This window comes from Eulemur rufifrons, unplaced genomic scaffold, assembly GCF_041146395.1.
Source record: "Eulemur rufifrons isolate Redbay unplaced genomic scaffold, OSU_ERuf_1 scaffold_266, whole genome shotgun sequence".
In the NCBI taxonomy this organism is placed as follows: Eukaryota; Metazoa; Chordata; class Mammalia; order Primates; family Lemuridae; genus Eulemur; species Eulemur rufifrons.
This window is the reverse complement of record NW_027183048.1, coordinates 120001-132927: the sequence shown is the minus strand read 5'-3', so window position 1 is coordinate 132927 and position 12927 is coordinate 120001.

The window sequence follows — 12927 nt, the reverse complement described above, 5'->3', positions numbered from 1 at the left end:
CACTTGAAAACTTATGCTTGCTCGCTAGGTGACCGATGTCCGCTTGACCTATGTCTGTAATTGGAAATACGTACCTTGCGGAGATAAAACAAAGCAATTAACTTGTAACTAAGTGTTTAAACTTTCCAGCTGCCTGTTGTAAAATTGATTGTGCTTGCTTAACGCCTGAAAGAATGTTCCTTAATTGGAGCTATCTGTTTCTGTAAACCTGCTCGCTTAAAGACTGTAACCGAAACGAAACGGGGGCCCGAGGCTGGTCCCGGACCACACAGCTGCGGAGTAGGTGGTATAGTGTTGTTTCAACCGCCGTGCCTAAAGTCACGGAGCTCTAGCTTAGGATAGTCTGAAACCTTCCTGCTTTTTTCGGCTCGGGGCCATTCTCTGTACCTGTACCCTAACAGGGCAGGGGGTGGTCGCTGGCCAGCTAATATGGACTCATGACTTGGCTCAATTCGGTCTCTAGGTTGTCCTGTCTCGCACTCCGTACTATAACAGATGCCATACCGGTTCAACCCAGCTCTGAAGGAAAGAAATGCGGAGCGTTCCACTAGCCGGAGGAAGGCAAAACGCACCTCTGCCTTCCTCTGAGGGCACGTCTGAGTGAACGGGTCGTTCTCCCTGCCCGTCACCCCAAGCCCCTCATCCCGGACCCCACCACACCCGGCCTTGACCTCCTCGGCCCTGCCCACCAGGCCCCATCATGGCCTCTGGAGCCTGGGCTCTCTCTCTCTCCAGGCACTGGCACTGCCCCCCGCCCCCACCCCGGGACATGAGATCCAGGGCCTCTGTCTCCCAGGCCTCCCAGCTGTCTTGACTTGCGGACTCAGTGCCTGCTCTGCCAGAGAGACCTCTTGCTGCGGGGTGGCTCTCAGTGGCTGCATCTCAGCGGTCTAACGTGTCCCCCACCATCCACGTGGCCGCCGGCGTCAGGCTTCGGTGCCGTAGTGCCACCCTGCCTCCCTTCCGGGGGAATCCCACGCTGCCTCAGGCCCATTATGACCTGGAAGAGGCTGCACCTGTGGGGTCTGCCCATTTCCATTACCCCCCCCCCCACACACACACATCACCCCCCGGTCCCCCCATAGGGGTTAGGAAGAAGGCAACACTTCCTGGTACAAGGGTTGAACTGAAGGGGCGAGTGAGTGGCCACCTGGCAGGGGCATCGCAACAGATGGCTGAAGAAGTCAGCCGCCGAGTGCAGAAATGTCACGGAACTTGGGGTGCCACTGCCTTGCTGAGATAGGGCCAGGGCAGGCTTTAAAAGGCTAAAATTCTCCCTGCCTTTGGTACGTTAATACAGAACCCATGGTCCTTTCTAATTTTTGATTCCCGGAGAGGCAGGAAGTATTCCAAATGGCCACGCCATGGCTTTTCTAAATTGCCCACAAGGCCTTCTCCGACCCAGCGGGTCAGGGGTTTGCTTTGGTGTTACATCGTGGTAAAAGAGACATCCCACAGCAGTGACCATGTCCATCGACTCCGTCGGCGCTCTCAGGCTCGTAGTCCCACTTTTCAGACAAGCCTGGATGGCCACTCCGTGTCACTCTTTGCCAAATGCCAGCCACTCTCCTCCCCGCCCCGCATCCCCCATTTGGCCACCACAACTCTTCATCCCCAGGCGCCCTCCGGTAAAGTGTGCTCCTGTCTGTACACCTACTCCGTTGGGGGCGGGGGGGGGGGGGCGAGGTGGCACAAGAGGTGGCTGGTGGCCGGAGCAGGCCCGCCACCTTGAGTGTGTGGAACAGCGCTGAGGATTTCCTAAGGGAAGAAAGAGGGTGGGGAGAGCGAGAGAGCATCTCCTCCTCGTGAACCTCACAGATGATTGAGGACAAACAGGCCTGCGGGGGGGGGGGGGGGGAGAGGGGGGGAGCAGGGAGGGTGCCGAGTCTGCACCAGAGAAAATGGCTTTGTGGGGGGGTGGGAGGGGAAGAGGGCAGAAAGATTTTCTGTCTTTCTAAAACTTCCCCCAGGCTTTTGGGAACTTGCAGCCCGGCCTGCATCCCTGCATCCCTGAGGCACGTTAACTCTTTGGTTATAACTCCAGGTGGCCCCCAGGGTGGGCGGCCCACAGAGTTCAAGGGCTTTCTTCTCAGCAGAGACGGGACCTTTAGAACAGCTAACTGCAGTAATTGCCTGAAGCTGAGAACCAACCCTCCCTCCTTTAAAACCTCTGTATTTCTGCCTAGGCCTATGTTCACGAAATTTGGGGGTTTGAGACTGAGAAGCTCTACCCTATTTATTTCCTCCTTTGTCAGCAAAGTAGACTCTCTGTTTTCTTACTCCTCATACCGCTTGTCCTCGTTACTCGGCCTCGTGGACAAGCAGCTGAGCTTTCGGTCACAAGTCCACACCCCAGGGTGGAGGGGTCCAATCCACCCCTGTCCAGACCTGGGCCCTTCCTGCCTCCCTCCCGAGACGATCTGTTTGGCAGCCCAGCCGCCTTGGACTGGGCCACAAGGAGGACACAAAGTAAAGACCCAGCCCCCCCCCCCCCACACACACACGGTAGTGGCGGTGGGTGGCAGTTCTCCAAGGGTTTGGGGCTTTTCCTGAGGCAGGAGACGGAGGGGACTGATTTCTTTAGAGCTCCGTCCCCTCCCCCATGCGCTGTGCCGCCTGGAAGCGGCAGCTCGCGGGGCGGGGTCGGGGCTGAAAGCGGCTCCACCCGAGAGAAGCCCGAGGCGGCTACGTGCGAGCGCGCATGCGCAGTCAGCTCGCGGGGCGGGGTCGCGGCTGAAAGCGGCTCCGCCCGAGAGAAGCCCGAGGCGGCTACGTGCGAGCGCGCATGCGCAGTCAGCGCAGTGAGTGGGGGAGGGGTGGAAAACGGCGGAAGGGCTCCGCCGAGGGCCCGGCCATCTGTGCGGCCAGGCTAGGGGTTTCCCTCTTGGGCCGGGAGCTCGTACTCCGCCCCCAGCCCGCAGGCAATCCCGAGGGGCAGAAGCACGACTTGCTGGGCACCTCCTCGGGCGAAGCGGTCGCGGTGGCTGGGTTACGTGGGGCCCAGACGAGTCTCTGGTTCTGGGAGCGGCACCTCCCCCACGCGCCTCTCCTCTTGGGCCTTCACCACCCCCCCACCCCCGCTCCGGCCCCAGGGGAGGGGAGGAGTGGGGGGCAGGGATCTTAAGCCGCCCCCCGCCCGCCACCGCCAGCTGACCCGTCCCGTGGTTGGCCCAGGGAACCCTAGAAAAACCCTTAAACCTGAGCTGCTGCCCCGCAAGGACAGGGGAAGTCAGACACCCCTCCCTGATGGAGTCAGATTTTATAACAATGAGATACTGAATGTCCGACGGGCCTAAGGCCAGGCAAGACAAAGCTTAACGCATATCTAGCAGGCCAACCGTTTACTGAACTACAGGGCACTTGAGTTTTGGGTAAACTGTCCAGTGGCTTGTCTGTGATTAGCAGACCTCCTTACCTTAACTGAAAACATGATGCAAAGCCTTTAGGCAGAGGTTCATTTATGTCATCAATTGCAAATCAAAGAATCTTTAAACCCAGCTGTAAACCTGTAAACACCGCACCCTCCCTCCCCCGCCCCCCCCAACTGCCAGATGTCCTGCCTTTTCAGCGCAGACCAATGTACCCCTTCCATGTTTTGATTTGTGATTTTACATGTAATTCCTGTCTCCCTAAAATGTATGAAGCCAAACTGTAACCCACCCCACCACAATGGGTCCGCTTGCTCAAGGCTTCTTGGGCGTAGCTCTCTGGGCCATGATCACGGCCGTTGGGCTCAGAATAAAACTCTTTAAATTATTTTGCGGTGATTTGGGGTTCTTTTCCATGGACGAGTCAATCGTGTTCACATTATTTTAGCCTTGGGAGCTTTTTCTTTTCTATTATGTCTGATCCTGATCGCTAGCCAGGTATTCATTCATATTTTTGGTTGGTGGTGGTGCTCAAGCTCGTCTTTGTACGTCCCAAATTGGCGAAAGCCACCGTGAATATGTTTTACACCTTCCAAGAGCTAGCGCTTATTGCCGTATCATAACCAGGGCTCGCAGCAATTTTTCTTTTTTTTTTTTTTTAAAGCTGCTTCCACTTTCTACCTGGGTATACATACGAGTATACCCTTTAAATGAATGCTTGCATCGAGGAACCAGGAAGTGGTTTTTGTTGTTGTTGCTGTTGTTGTTTTCCCCCAGTCATTTATCTGCTCCTCAACCCTCATTATTTATCTCTCTCACACACAGACACACACACACACACACACACACACACAAACACACACACCCCATCTCTGTAGAAAAGCTCACGGAGATTGTTCATCCACCGCGTGCTTTCTGTTGACAGTATCTGAGACGATAAGGAGCACCATGCATTCTGTTCTAAGAGAAAAATTGCATATATCAGTATGATTATATTTTACTTCTTGTGTGAATTTAGTGGATCTCATAAAAGCTGATCTTGATTTTCACAGCAGAGAAAAGTGGGCTTCTGTTTTGGTTTTGTTTTTGTTTTTCTGGAGGGGTGGTGTCTTCACATAAGTGATCATCTTTACAAGTATGCTATATCCGAGAAATTTCAGAAAGCTGCAAAGAGTGACTTGTTGACAATGCTTGCATTGAATGATGTATCTGAATCTGTGAATCGAAGGGGTCAGCATCTGACCAGAAAGCACTGTTAGAGGAAGAGGGGTTTCGGGTCTTTTCCTAAATTGTATCTGCCTAAGGCGGAAAATATTTCTGTTTCCCTATGACATGGTATTTTCCTCACAAGCAGTGTTAATGGCTCCATATGACTCTAGACTGGCTGCAGAGCAGAGACTCCATGGTCTCCACTACTTGACTCTGTCTGTCCAAGAATGGCCTCCACAGCTCTCCTCTGTGAGATATCCACTCTCAGAGGTGGCACGGTATGGTGGGTAGGGGGATATGCTGGATTTTGAAAACTCAGAGTTTGAACCCCAGTGCTTTATTTCTTAGCAACATGAACTTTGTCAGATCACATCACCCTGCTGAAGCCCAGTCACCTAAAGGGTAGAAAATGCAATGGATAGATTGACGCTTCTCTTCTCTTCTCCTCTCTTCTTTCTCTCTTTCTTTCTTTCCTTGTGTCTTCCTGTCTCTCTCTCTCTCTCTCTCTTTCTTTTTGTCTTTTTCTTTTTTTTCTTTTGACGGGCCCTCACTCTGTTCCCCAGACTAAAGTGCAGTACCATCATCATAGATCACTGCAACTTCAAACTCCTGGCCTCAAGCGATCCTTTCCCCCTAGGCTTCCCAAAGTGCTAGGATGCAGTTTTATTTTTATCTGTGACACCATGGGAGGAAATATCTTTTATGGTCATAGGGTCAGAAATTTAGATCTCTTCTTTGAACTCATGGTAGCGGCTAACTGGGATTTTCAGTGTGTAAACGTAAGCCACTTGTAATTTCACCAGTACTCCCGTTACTTGTCATCTATTCAGGAGGTGAACTCTTCTTCCCCTACCATCTACTGTTCAAACGCGTTGGCCACAAGGATAATTTGAATATCAGATTCAGAGCACAAATAATTAAGGTCCTGTAGCGTTAATAAGTAAAAGGGGCCACACACAAACCTGTGGAAGTCTGTGTCCCTTCCAGTTTTTTATTTTGTTTGTTTGTTTGTTTGTTTTTGGGTCCCCCCCCCCCCCCCGAGACTGAGTCTCACTCTGTTGCCCGGGCTAGAGTGAGTGCCGTGGCGTCAGCCTAGCTCACAGCAATCTCAAACTCCTGGGCTCAGTCGATCCTCCTGCCTCAGGCTCCCCAGGAGCTGGGACCACAGGCATGTGCCACCATGCCCGGCTAATTTTTTTCTATATATTTTTAGTTGTCTGGACAATTTCTTTCTATATTTTTAGTAGAGACGGGGGCGGGGGGTCTCACTCTCGCTCGGGCTGGTCTCGAACTCCTGACTTTGAGCGATCCTCCCGCCTCGGCCTCCCAGAGTGCTAAGTTTACAGGCCTGAGCCAACGCGTCCGGCCTGTGTCCATTCTTTAATGTTGTGTGTTGCTCAGTTATGAAAAGGCAAGGGAACATAAAATCCGAGTTTTAGGGATGACTTATAGGCTCAGTATTCTTTTTTTTTTTTTCCTCCTCTAAGCCTATGTGAATATCAAGGAGGGTAAAAAATTCAGTGTTCTCAGTTCAGTGCCCAACCAACCTCTGTTTCCAGAGTAAAAATTGAGCATCCTATTACACCTTTATTTCCCTTTGGTATGCTAAGGCCCAACTCGGCAGAGAGGTCACTGTTTATTCTCTTTGCTAAGATCACATGTGCCATAGTCTGTCTGCTTTGTCTCCTTTAGGGGTAATCATCCAATCTTACCCGGGCCCCTCACATCCTCGTGACAATAGGCCTCCTTGGTTTACTGAAATAGAAAAGACCGGCTCATCAGCAATGTTCGATCGGTTGCTTCAGAAACAAATGTTGTTCTGCTTTCTTTACTATGGTTTTTTTTTTTTCCTTCTTTCTTCCGTCAGACCCAATCCGATATAGGTGGGAGAGAAGGTAACCGGAGCCTCTTGAAAAACCGAAGTGAACCAAAGCGAGCTCACAGATTCAGATAGAAATCAGGAGGAAGAAAAATTGAGAGATAACATGGATTTTCTGTCTAGCGGGTGTTCTCACACTTCAATTTTACCAGAAGCGTTAGGTAGGATGACGATGACGATAATTGTGACAAACACTATTCTCATTGGACAGATAAGGAGGCAGGCTCAGAGTGACGAGTAACCTGGGCCTAAATAGATCGCTAAGAAGCATCATAGTGTGTTCCTTGGTTACGCTGTTTTGTGAAGCTCAAAAAGTTTGGGGTGCGCGTGCGCGTGCGTCCATGTGCGTACGCAATCATAGGTGTTCTAGTAAAACGGATATGAGGTAGGATTTCCCATACCTTCAATGATTTCATGTCCTGCAGGAACATAATGTTCCGGGATCAGGTTTTTATTCTGCCTTCTGTGCCACATGCTCAACATGCCTGTGACTTTACAGCCGAGACTTGCTCAGGGGGAGCCCATTCTCATCTTCTGGGAGGTTCTGCTAATCTTTAAAAGACAAGGACATAGGAAGATGATCCTATAACAACGACTGTGACCACGATTAAAGGCTTACTGTTTACCACGCGTGCTTCTGTGGGCTTTGCCTGCATTTGCTTTTTCACTCTGCACAATATCCCTGTGAGGTAGGCACCATGATTTCTGCATTTGCAGATGAAGAGGCTGAGGCTCAAGAGGATGTATGACTCGCCAAGTTACCAAACACGGAGTGTCGTCCAGGAAGCCAGTCCAGGCCCCCCGGCTCTGCAGCCACTCTGCAATGCTGATTCTGAGCCTGACCGTTTCATCACTGGTGGCTCCCTGAGAACCTTGACTCGGCCCCCTTCCTCAGTTCACTTGGGAAACATATTCATGTGTGTGTATTTCTCTCCTTCCCTCTCCCACCCCCCCCTCTCTGTTTTAGTTTTTATTATTTTGAAAAGTGCATAGAACGATAAAAACTTTAAAAGTAGGAAAAAGCTTACGGAACACGTAAGGACACAGAGAAAGAAAATATCTGTGTACAACAGTGCAACGCATTTGTGTTTTAAGTCGTGGTGTTGCAAAAGAGTCCAAAAGTTTAAAAGAAAGAAAAACAAACAAACAGACAAACAAACAAACAAACAAAAAAAAAAACCAAACCACCATGGAAAAGTTTATGAAGTGAAAACACTTACAGTAAGCTAAGGTTAATGTATTATTGAAGAAAGAAATTTCTAAAGGTAAATGTCGTGTGGCCTAAGTGTCCAGGGTTTATGAAAACCTACAGTAAGTAATGTCCTAGGCCTTCACATTCACTCACCACTCACCGCCAACTCACAGACTCACCCAGAGCAACCTCCCGCCCGCCCTGCAAGCTCCATTCACCGTAAGTGCCCTGGCCAGGTGTCCCACTGCACAGAAACCTATTAGACTGCATTTCTTCCCATTACTATCAGTAGTTGTACATTTCTTAGGACTGTAGGCCTACGATACACCTCCAGGCATAGTTAGGGGTTGGGAAGAGGAGGGAAGAGGCCATTCTTCATTTATTAATTGGGTAGCATGGGGGCAGGGGAGGCAGTTTCCTCCTTCTCCTCCTCGTCCCCCTTCTCTCTTGTTTTGCTTCTCCCTCTCTTGTTTTTCTTTATTCCCCTCCCAGTTCCCCCTTCCATCGTCTCGATGGATTTGGATGAGACGTAGACATTTTCTACGTCAGGCCTTAATCATACCGAGGGAGCAGGAGAAAAGTAAGCCGCCTACCATGACACGATGGAATGGAAGTTTGTCAGCCATTGACTGCTGTGGCATTCCGACATTTAGTGTCTTCAGGACATTCTATATTTCTGCTATCCCACTAGAATATATCTCCTCGATCACTACTGTGTGGCCACATCCCAGCTGTTTCGTGAGCCACCCTCAATGTTCGTGACAATGTAGTGTGGGGACTCCCTCCGTCTGGTGCCTTAAACTCGCACATTTGGGGTTTTGTATCAGGATAGCAAAGCGATCGCCTTTAAATAACCTGGCTGGCCATGGTGGCTCATGCCCGTGATCCCCGCAACTTGGGAGGCAGAGACGGGAGCGTGACTTGAGCCCAGCAGCTGGAGACCAGCCTGGGTAACACGATGAGACCTCATCTCTACCAACAAAAAAAAGAAAAATTATGGCGGGTGTGGCAGCATTTGCCTATAGTCCCAGCTACTCAGAAGGCTGAGGCAGAGAGGATCACTTAAGCCCTGGATTTGGAGCTTGCTGTGAGCTACAATCAGGCCAAGGCGGCCTGGGAGAGGACAGAGTGAAAGAAATCCTGTCTCAAAAAAGAAAAGAAAAGAAAAGAAAGAAAACAAGACCGATAACACAACACAACTTAGAAGACTTGGTGTTACTGAAAGCTCGGCCACTTGCCCACGAGGCCGAATAACGAGGACAAGCTGTTTGAGGAGGAAGGAAAGAGAGAGTCTATTTTGCCGGTAAAGGAGAAAATAGGGTAGACCTTCCCATCTCAAGCCTCCGAATTTCCCCGAACATAGGGCTAGGCAGAAATACAGAGCTTTTAATGAGGGGGGGGGGAGGGGTTCTCAGCTTTAGCGATGATTGTGGTTAATTATTTCAATCGTCCAGGCTCTGCCAAAAACAAAGCCTGTGAACTCTGCCGGCTGCCCACCTGGGGGGGGGGGGGGCGGGGCAGGGGACCACTTGGGAGTTTTAAGAAAAGATTTAACCTGCCTTGGGGACATAGGCCAGACTACAAGCTCCCAAAAGTGGTGGTGGTGGTGGTGGTGGTGGTGGTGGGGAGCGTAAAACGACAGAACGTCTTTCTGTCCTTTATTGGTTTCTCCTTTCCCCCCCCCCCCCAGGTGCCAAAAGACCTGAGACTGATGCCGAAAAGAAATAGGTACAGGCGCCCACGTGCACACACAAAGATATACGATCGAATACATCGTGTTGACAGTCGGGGAAACTGGAAGATGATGGGGAAGTATCACGAGCAACTTTGTATTTCTTCCAGGACAGGAAAATGGACACGAAGAGAAAAATTCATCGTTCTCGGCGTAGGATAAAAAGCCACATCTTGTTACTTAATATAATTCATTCTGTGATTTAAGTTTTTATACGATATGATATTCGATAAGCCTAAAAAACAAGATAAAAGAGAAACAAACCAAAGGGAAAAAATAAAAATAAAAAAGACGACGGGCAGAGGCCTACGGTCCCGGGAGGAGGCAGAGAGCGGGAGGAGGGGCGCCTCCCGCAGACAACAGGGCGGGTGGGCGGAGACCCGCTAGAGGCTAGGGCTGCCCCGGGCGGGCCCAGAGCTGCGGGCCCGGGAAGAAGAGGGTGGGACCGTCCGGACCGTGCTCTCCTCCCCGCCCTCCACACCTCCCGGGAGTCAGCTCTTAAACTCCCAACGTCACCTGACTTTCCGGATCCCGAGGTCTGATCAAAGTGGCCGCTAGGTGACACCCAGCAACCGCTGCCGGTGTCATCCTGAAAAGAACGGACCCTATGACTGACGGGGGTGGGGCGGGGTGGGGGTGGGGCGCACAGCGGGTGGCCCGGCCAGCTCCCCTTCCTCCTCGGAGCGGATCGGATCATCTGGAACTTTATCCAGAGAGGAGAGAGTGCCCCTGGGTGTGTGCTAGAAGCCGGAGGGTTGGGGCAGGGACCTACCCAAGAGAGAAGTAGAGTACAGGGAGTTTCAGAGTTGACCCACTCACGATCTCGCCCTGGTCAATACAAGAGTGGCAATATCTGTCACCGTGGAATGAACACTTGGTACCGAAGACCTTTGTCTATGCTGGCCCCCCTATGCCTAGGGGGGGGCATGTGGCCAGAATCTGACATCCTAAACGTCTTCGTAGAAAGAATTTGGGGGTGGGGGTGGGGGAGAGAGACAGAAAAAGAAAAGAGAGGGGGAAAGAAATGGCTGCCACAAAACTATCAGAACAGAGAAGCGACCGATAGGGCCTATCTGGTTAAGTTCTTTCCCTACCCAGAGAACGACTTGACGTAGCTGACGTCACTGCAGTCAGGCCACGTTCCGGTGGACACAGAGAGTCAGGGATAGAATTTCACGCTCGGCACTGTCTCTCGTGACAGCGGGAAGGTGGAGGGTGGCTGAGGGTTCTATGCTCCTTTATCACACACCGTCAGGTAGGTCAGGTAAAATTGAGGACAGATTTCCAGTGTTTCGAGAAAGGAAGAGCACTCGTGCAGGCCATCTATCTGTACGTGGGAGAGTGTCCCCGAAAAGTGGCTTTCAGTGCCGGGATGTGCCTAGGCCAAGAAGGTACACGATCCTGAGTGAGAATGGTCCGTCCCATAGAGTCAGTCGGTAGGAGGCCACCGGTCGAGACGGAACTGCCCCCCCCACACCCGCCCCCGCCCCACAGAGCAGACAGACTCAGAATGGAGTCACTCGGTGCCAGTGCCCTGCCCGGGTGCCCCATCATTCAACCGAACTGGGAAACAGGTGGGCTTTCCGACCCTCGGGAGGGAGCTTCACGGCGGGCGGACAGATCAGAAGGGGCCCGGCTCCCTTGAGCGGGCAGGCTGGGGACGGTCGGTGGGGTCTCTTGACAGGAGGCACCACGGAACCCTTGAGGCAATGTCGGGGGCACCTATGTTGCGGTCCAAAGCTAGCGTCTGAGAAGTCGTCCCGAAAGAATGATGGCGTCAACAAGTCCCCTCCGTTCAAGAAACGAGATTCATTTCTAGAGGAGGGCCACCCACGCGGGAGAACCGTAGGCTTCCTGTGGACATTCTCTTCAAAAGGCAATTCACTCAGCGGAGTGAAAATCGGAAAAATCGCTGTCCTCTGACGCAGCTGCAGAGAAAAGATGGCACCAAAATCAATGAAACACACACACACACACACACACACACACACAAACACACCTCCTCCCATCTGAACGAGCACTCCGGACGGTCACATAGGGAGAGCGACGGGCTCTCTTCCCACCCTGTGGTTTTCTACCTTTCGTTGCGGTTTTTTCCCTCAGTGGATAGAGGAGGAGACACAGGGGGCTCAGCCGGCATGCGAGTGGGTTTATCATCCTCTGTGAGTATCAACACGCGACACCACCTAAGTGAAGGAACACACCGGTGTTTCATGTCATGTGGCTCAATGCCTGGCAGATACGAGCCTTTGCAGGCCTCCTCGTGATCGACAGGACGTCGCCTTGGACACGGACACATCTTGTCCCTCCCTCCCGAGGCGATAGGCGGTTCCGTACCTCCTCGGGGCCAGGGCACAGTCTGCCTAGGCACCTACAACACGTGTGGCAACAGCCTCGATGGCTCTGCCATGAGAACGAACTCCCGTGGCACGGGGGTGGGGTGGGGGGGGGTCGGGTGCTGAAGAATTCAGCTGAGTGAAGGAATGCCACGGGATTCAGAGTGCCATCGGTGGGCTGAGAGGCGAGCAGGGCGGGCTTTGAAAGGGTAACATTCTCCCTGCCTTCCGTCTGTCTGTGAATACAGAACGTACACGCCAGGCGGGGTGGCTCACGCCTGTAATCCTAGCACTCTGGGAGGTAGAGGCGGGTGGATCGCTCAAGGTCGGGAGTTCGAGACCAGCCTGAGCAAGAGCGAGACCCCCATCTCTACTAAAAATAGAAAGAAACTATATATCTAAAAATATATACAGAAACAGTATCTAAAAATATATACAGAAAAATATTAGCCGGGCACGGTGGCGCATGCCTGTAGTCCCAGGTACTCGGGAGGCTGGGGCAGTAGGATCGCTTGAGCCCAGGAGTTTGAGGTTGCTGTGAGCTAGGCTGACGCCACGGCACTCTAGTCTGGGCAACAGAGTGAGACTCTGTTTCAAGAAAAAAAAAAAAAAAAAAAAATATATATATATATATATATATATATATATACACACACACACACACACACACACACACGTATATCCAATTAGCTGGGCATGCTGGCACATGCCTGTAATCCCAGCTACTCGGGAGGCTGAGGCAGTCTGATCGCTTGAGCCCAGGAGTTTGAGATTGCTGTGAGCTAGGCTGACGCCATGGCACTCTAGCCAGGGCAACAGAACGAGAGACTCTGTCAGAAAGAAAAGAAGAGCGAGAGCGAGAGAGCGAGAGAAAGAAAGAAAGGAAGGGAGAGAAAGGAAAGAGAAGGAAGGGGGGGAGAGGGAGAGAGAGAGAGAGAGGAGAAAACTATTAAAAAATTCGGGACCAGATCCATCGGTCGGTACTCAGAAGCGTGACGATCGGGTGTTCCCGAGCACGTGTGAGATGTGTCTTCTCCCTGACGCCGCGTTTCCTCCACACACACATCACCCATCTGCCGTGGAAAAAAAGCAACAAAAAGAGAGAAAGAGATTAAGAAGGGAAAATGGAAACAGGGCAAAAGAGGAAGAAAGAAAGAAATTTCGAAAAAAGAGACCAAAGTCACAGCGAGAAGGAAGAATACTGAGCCCAG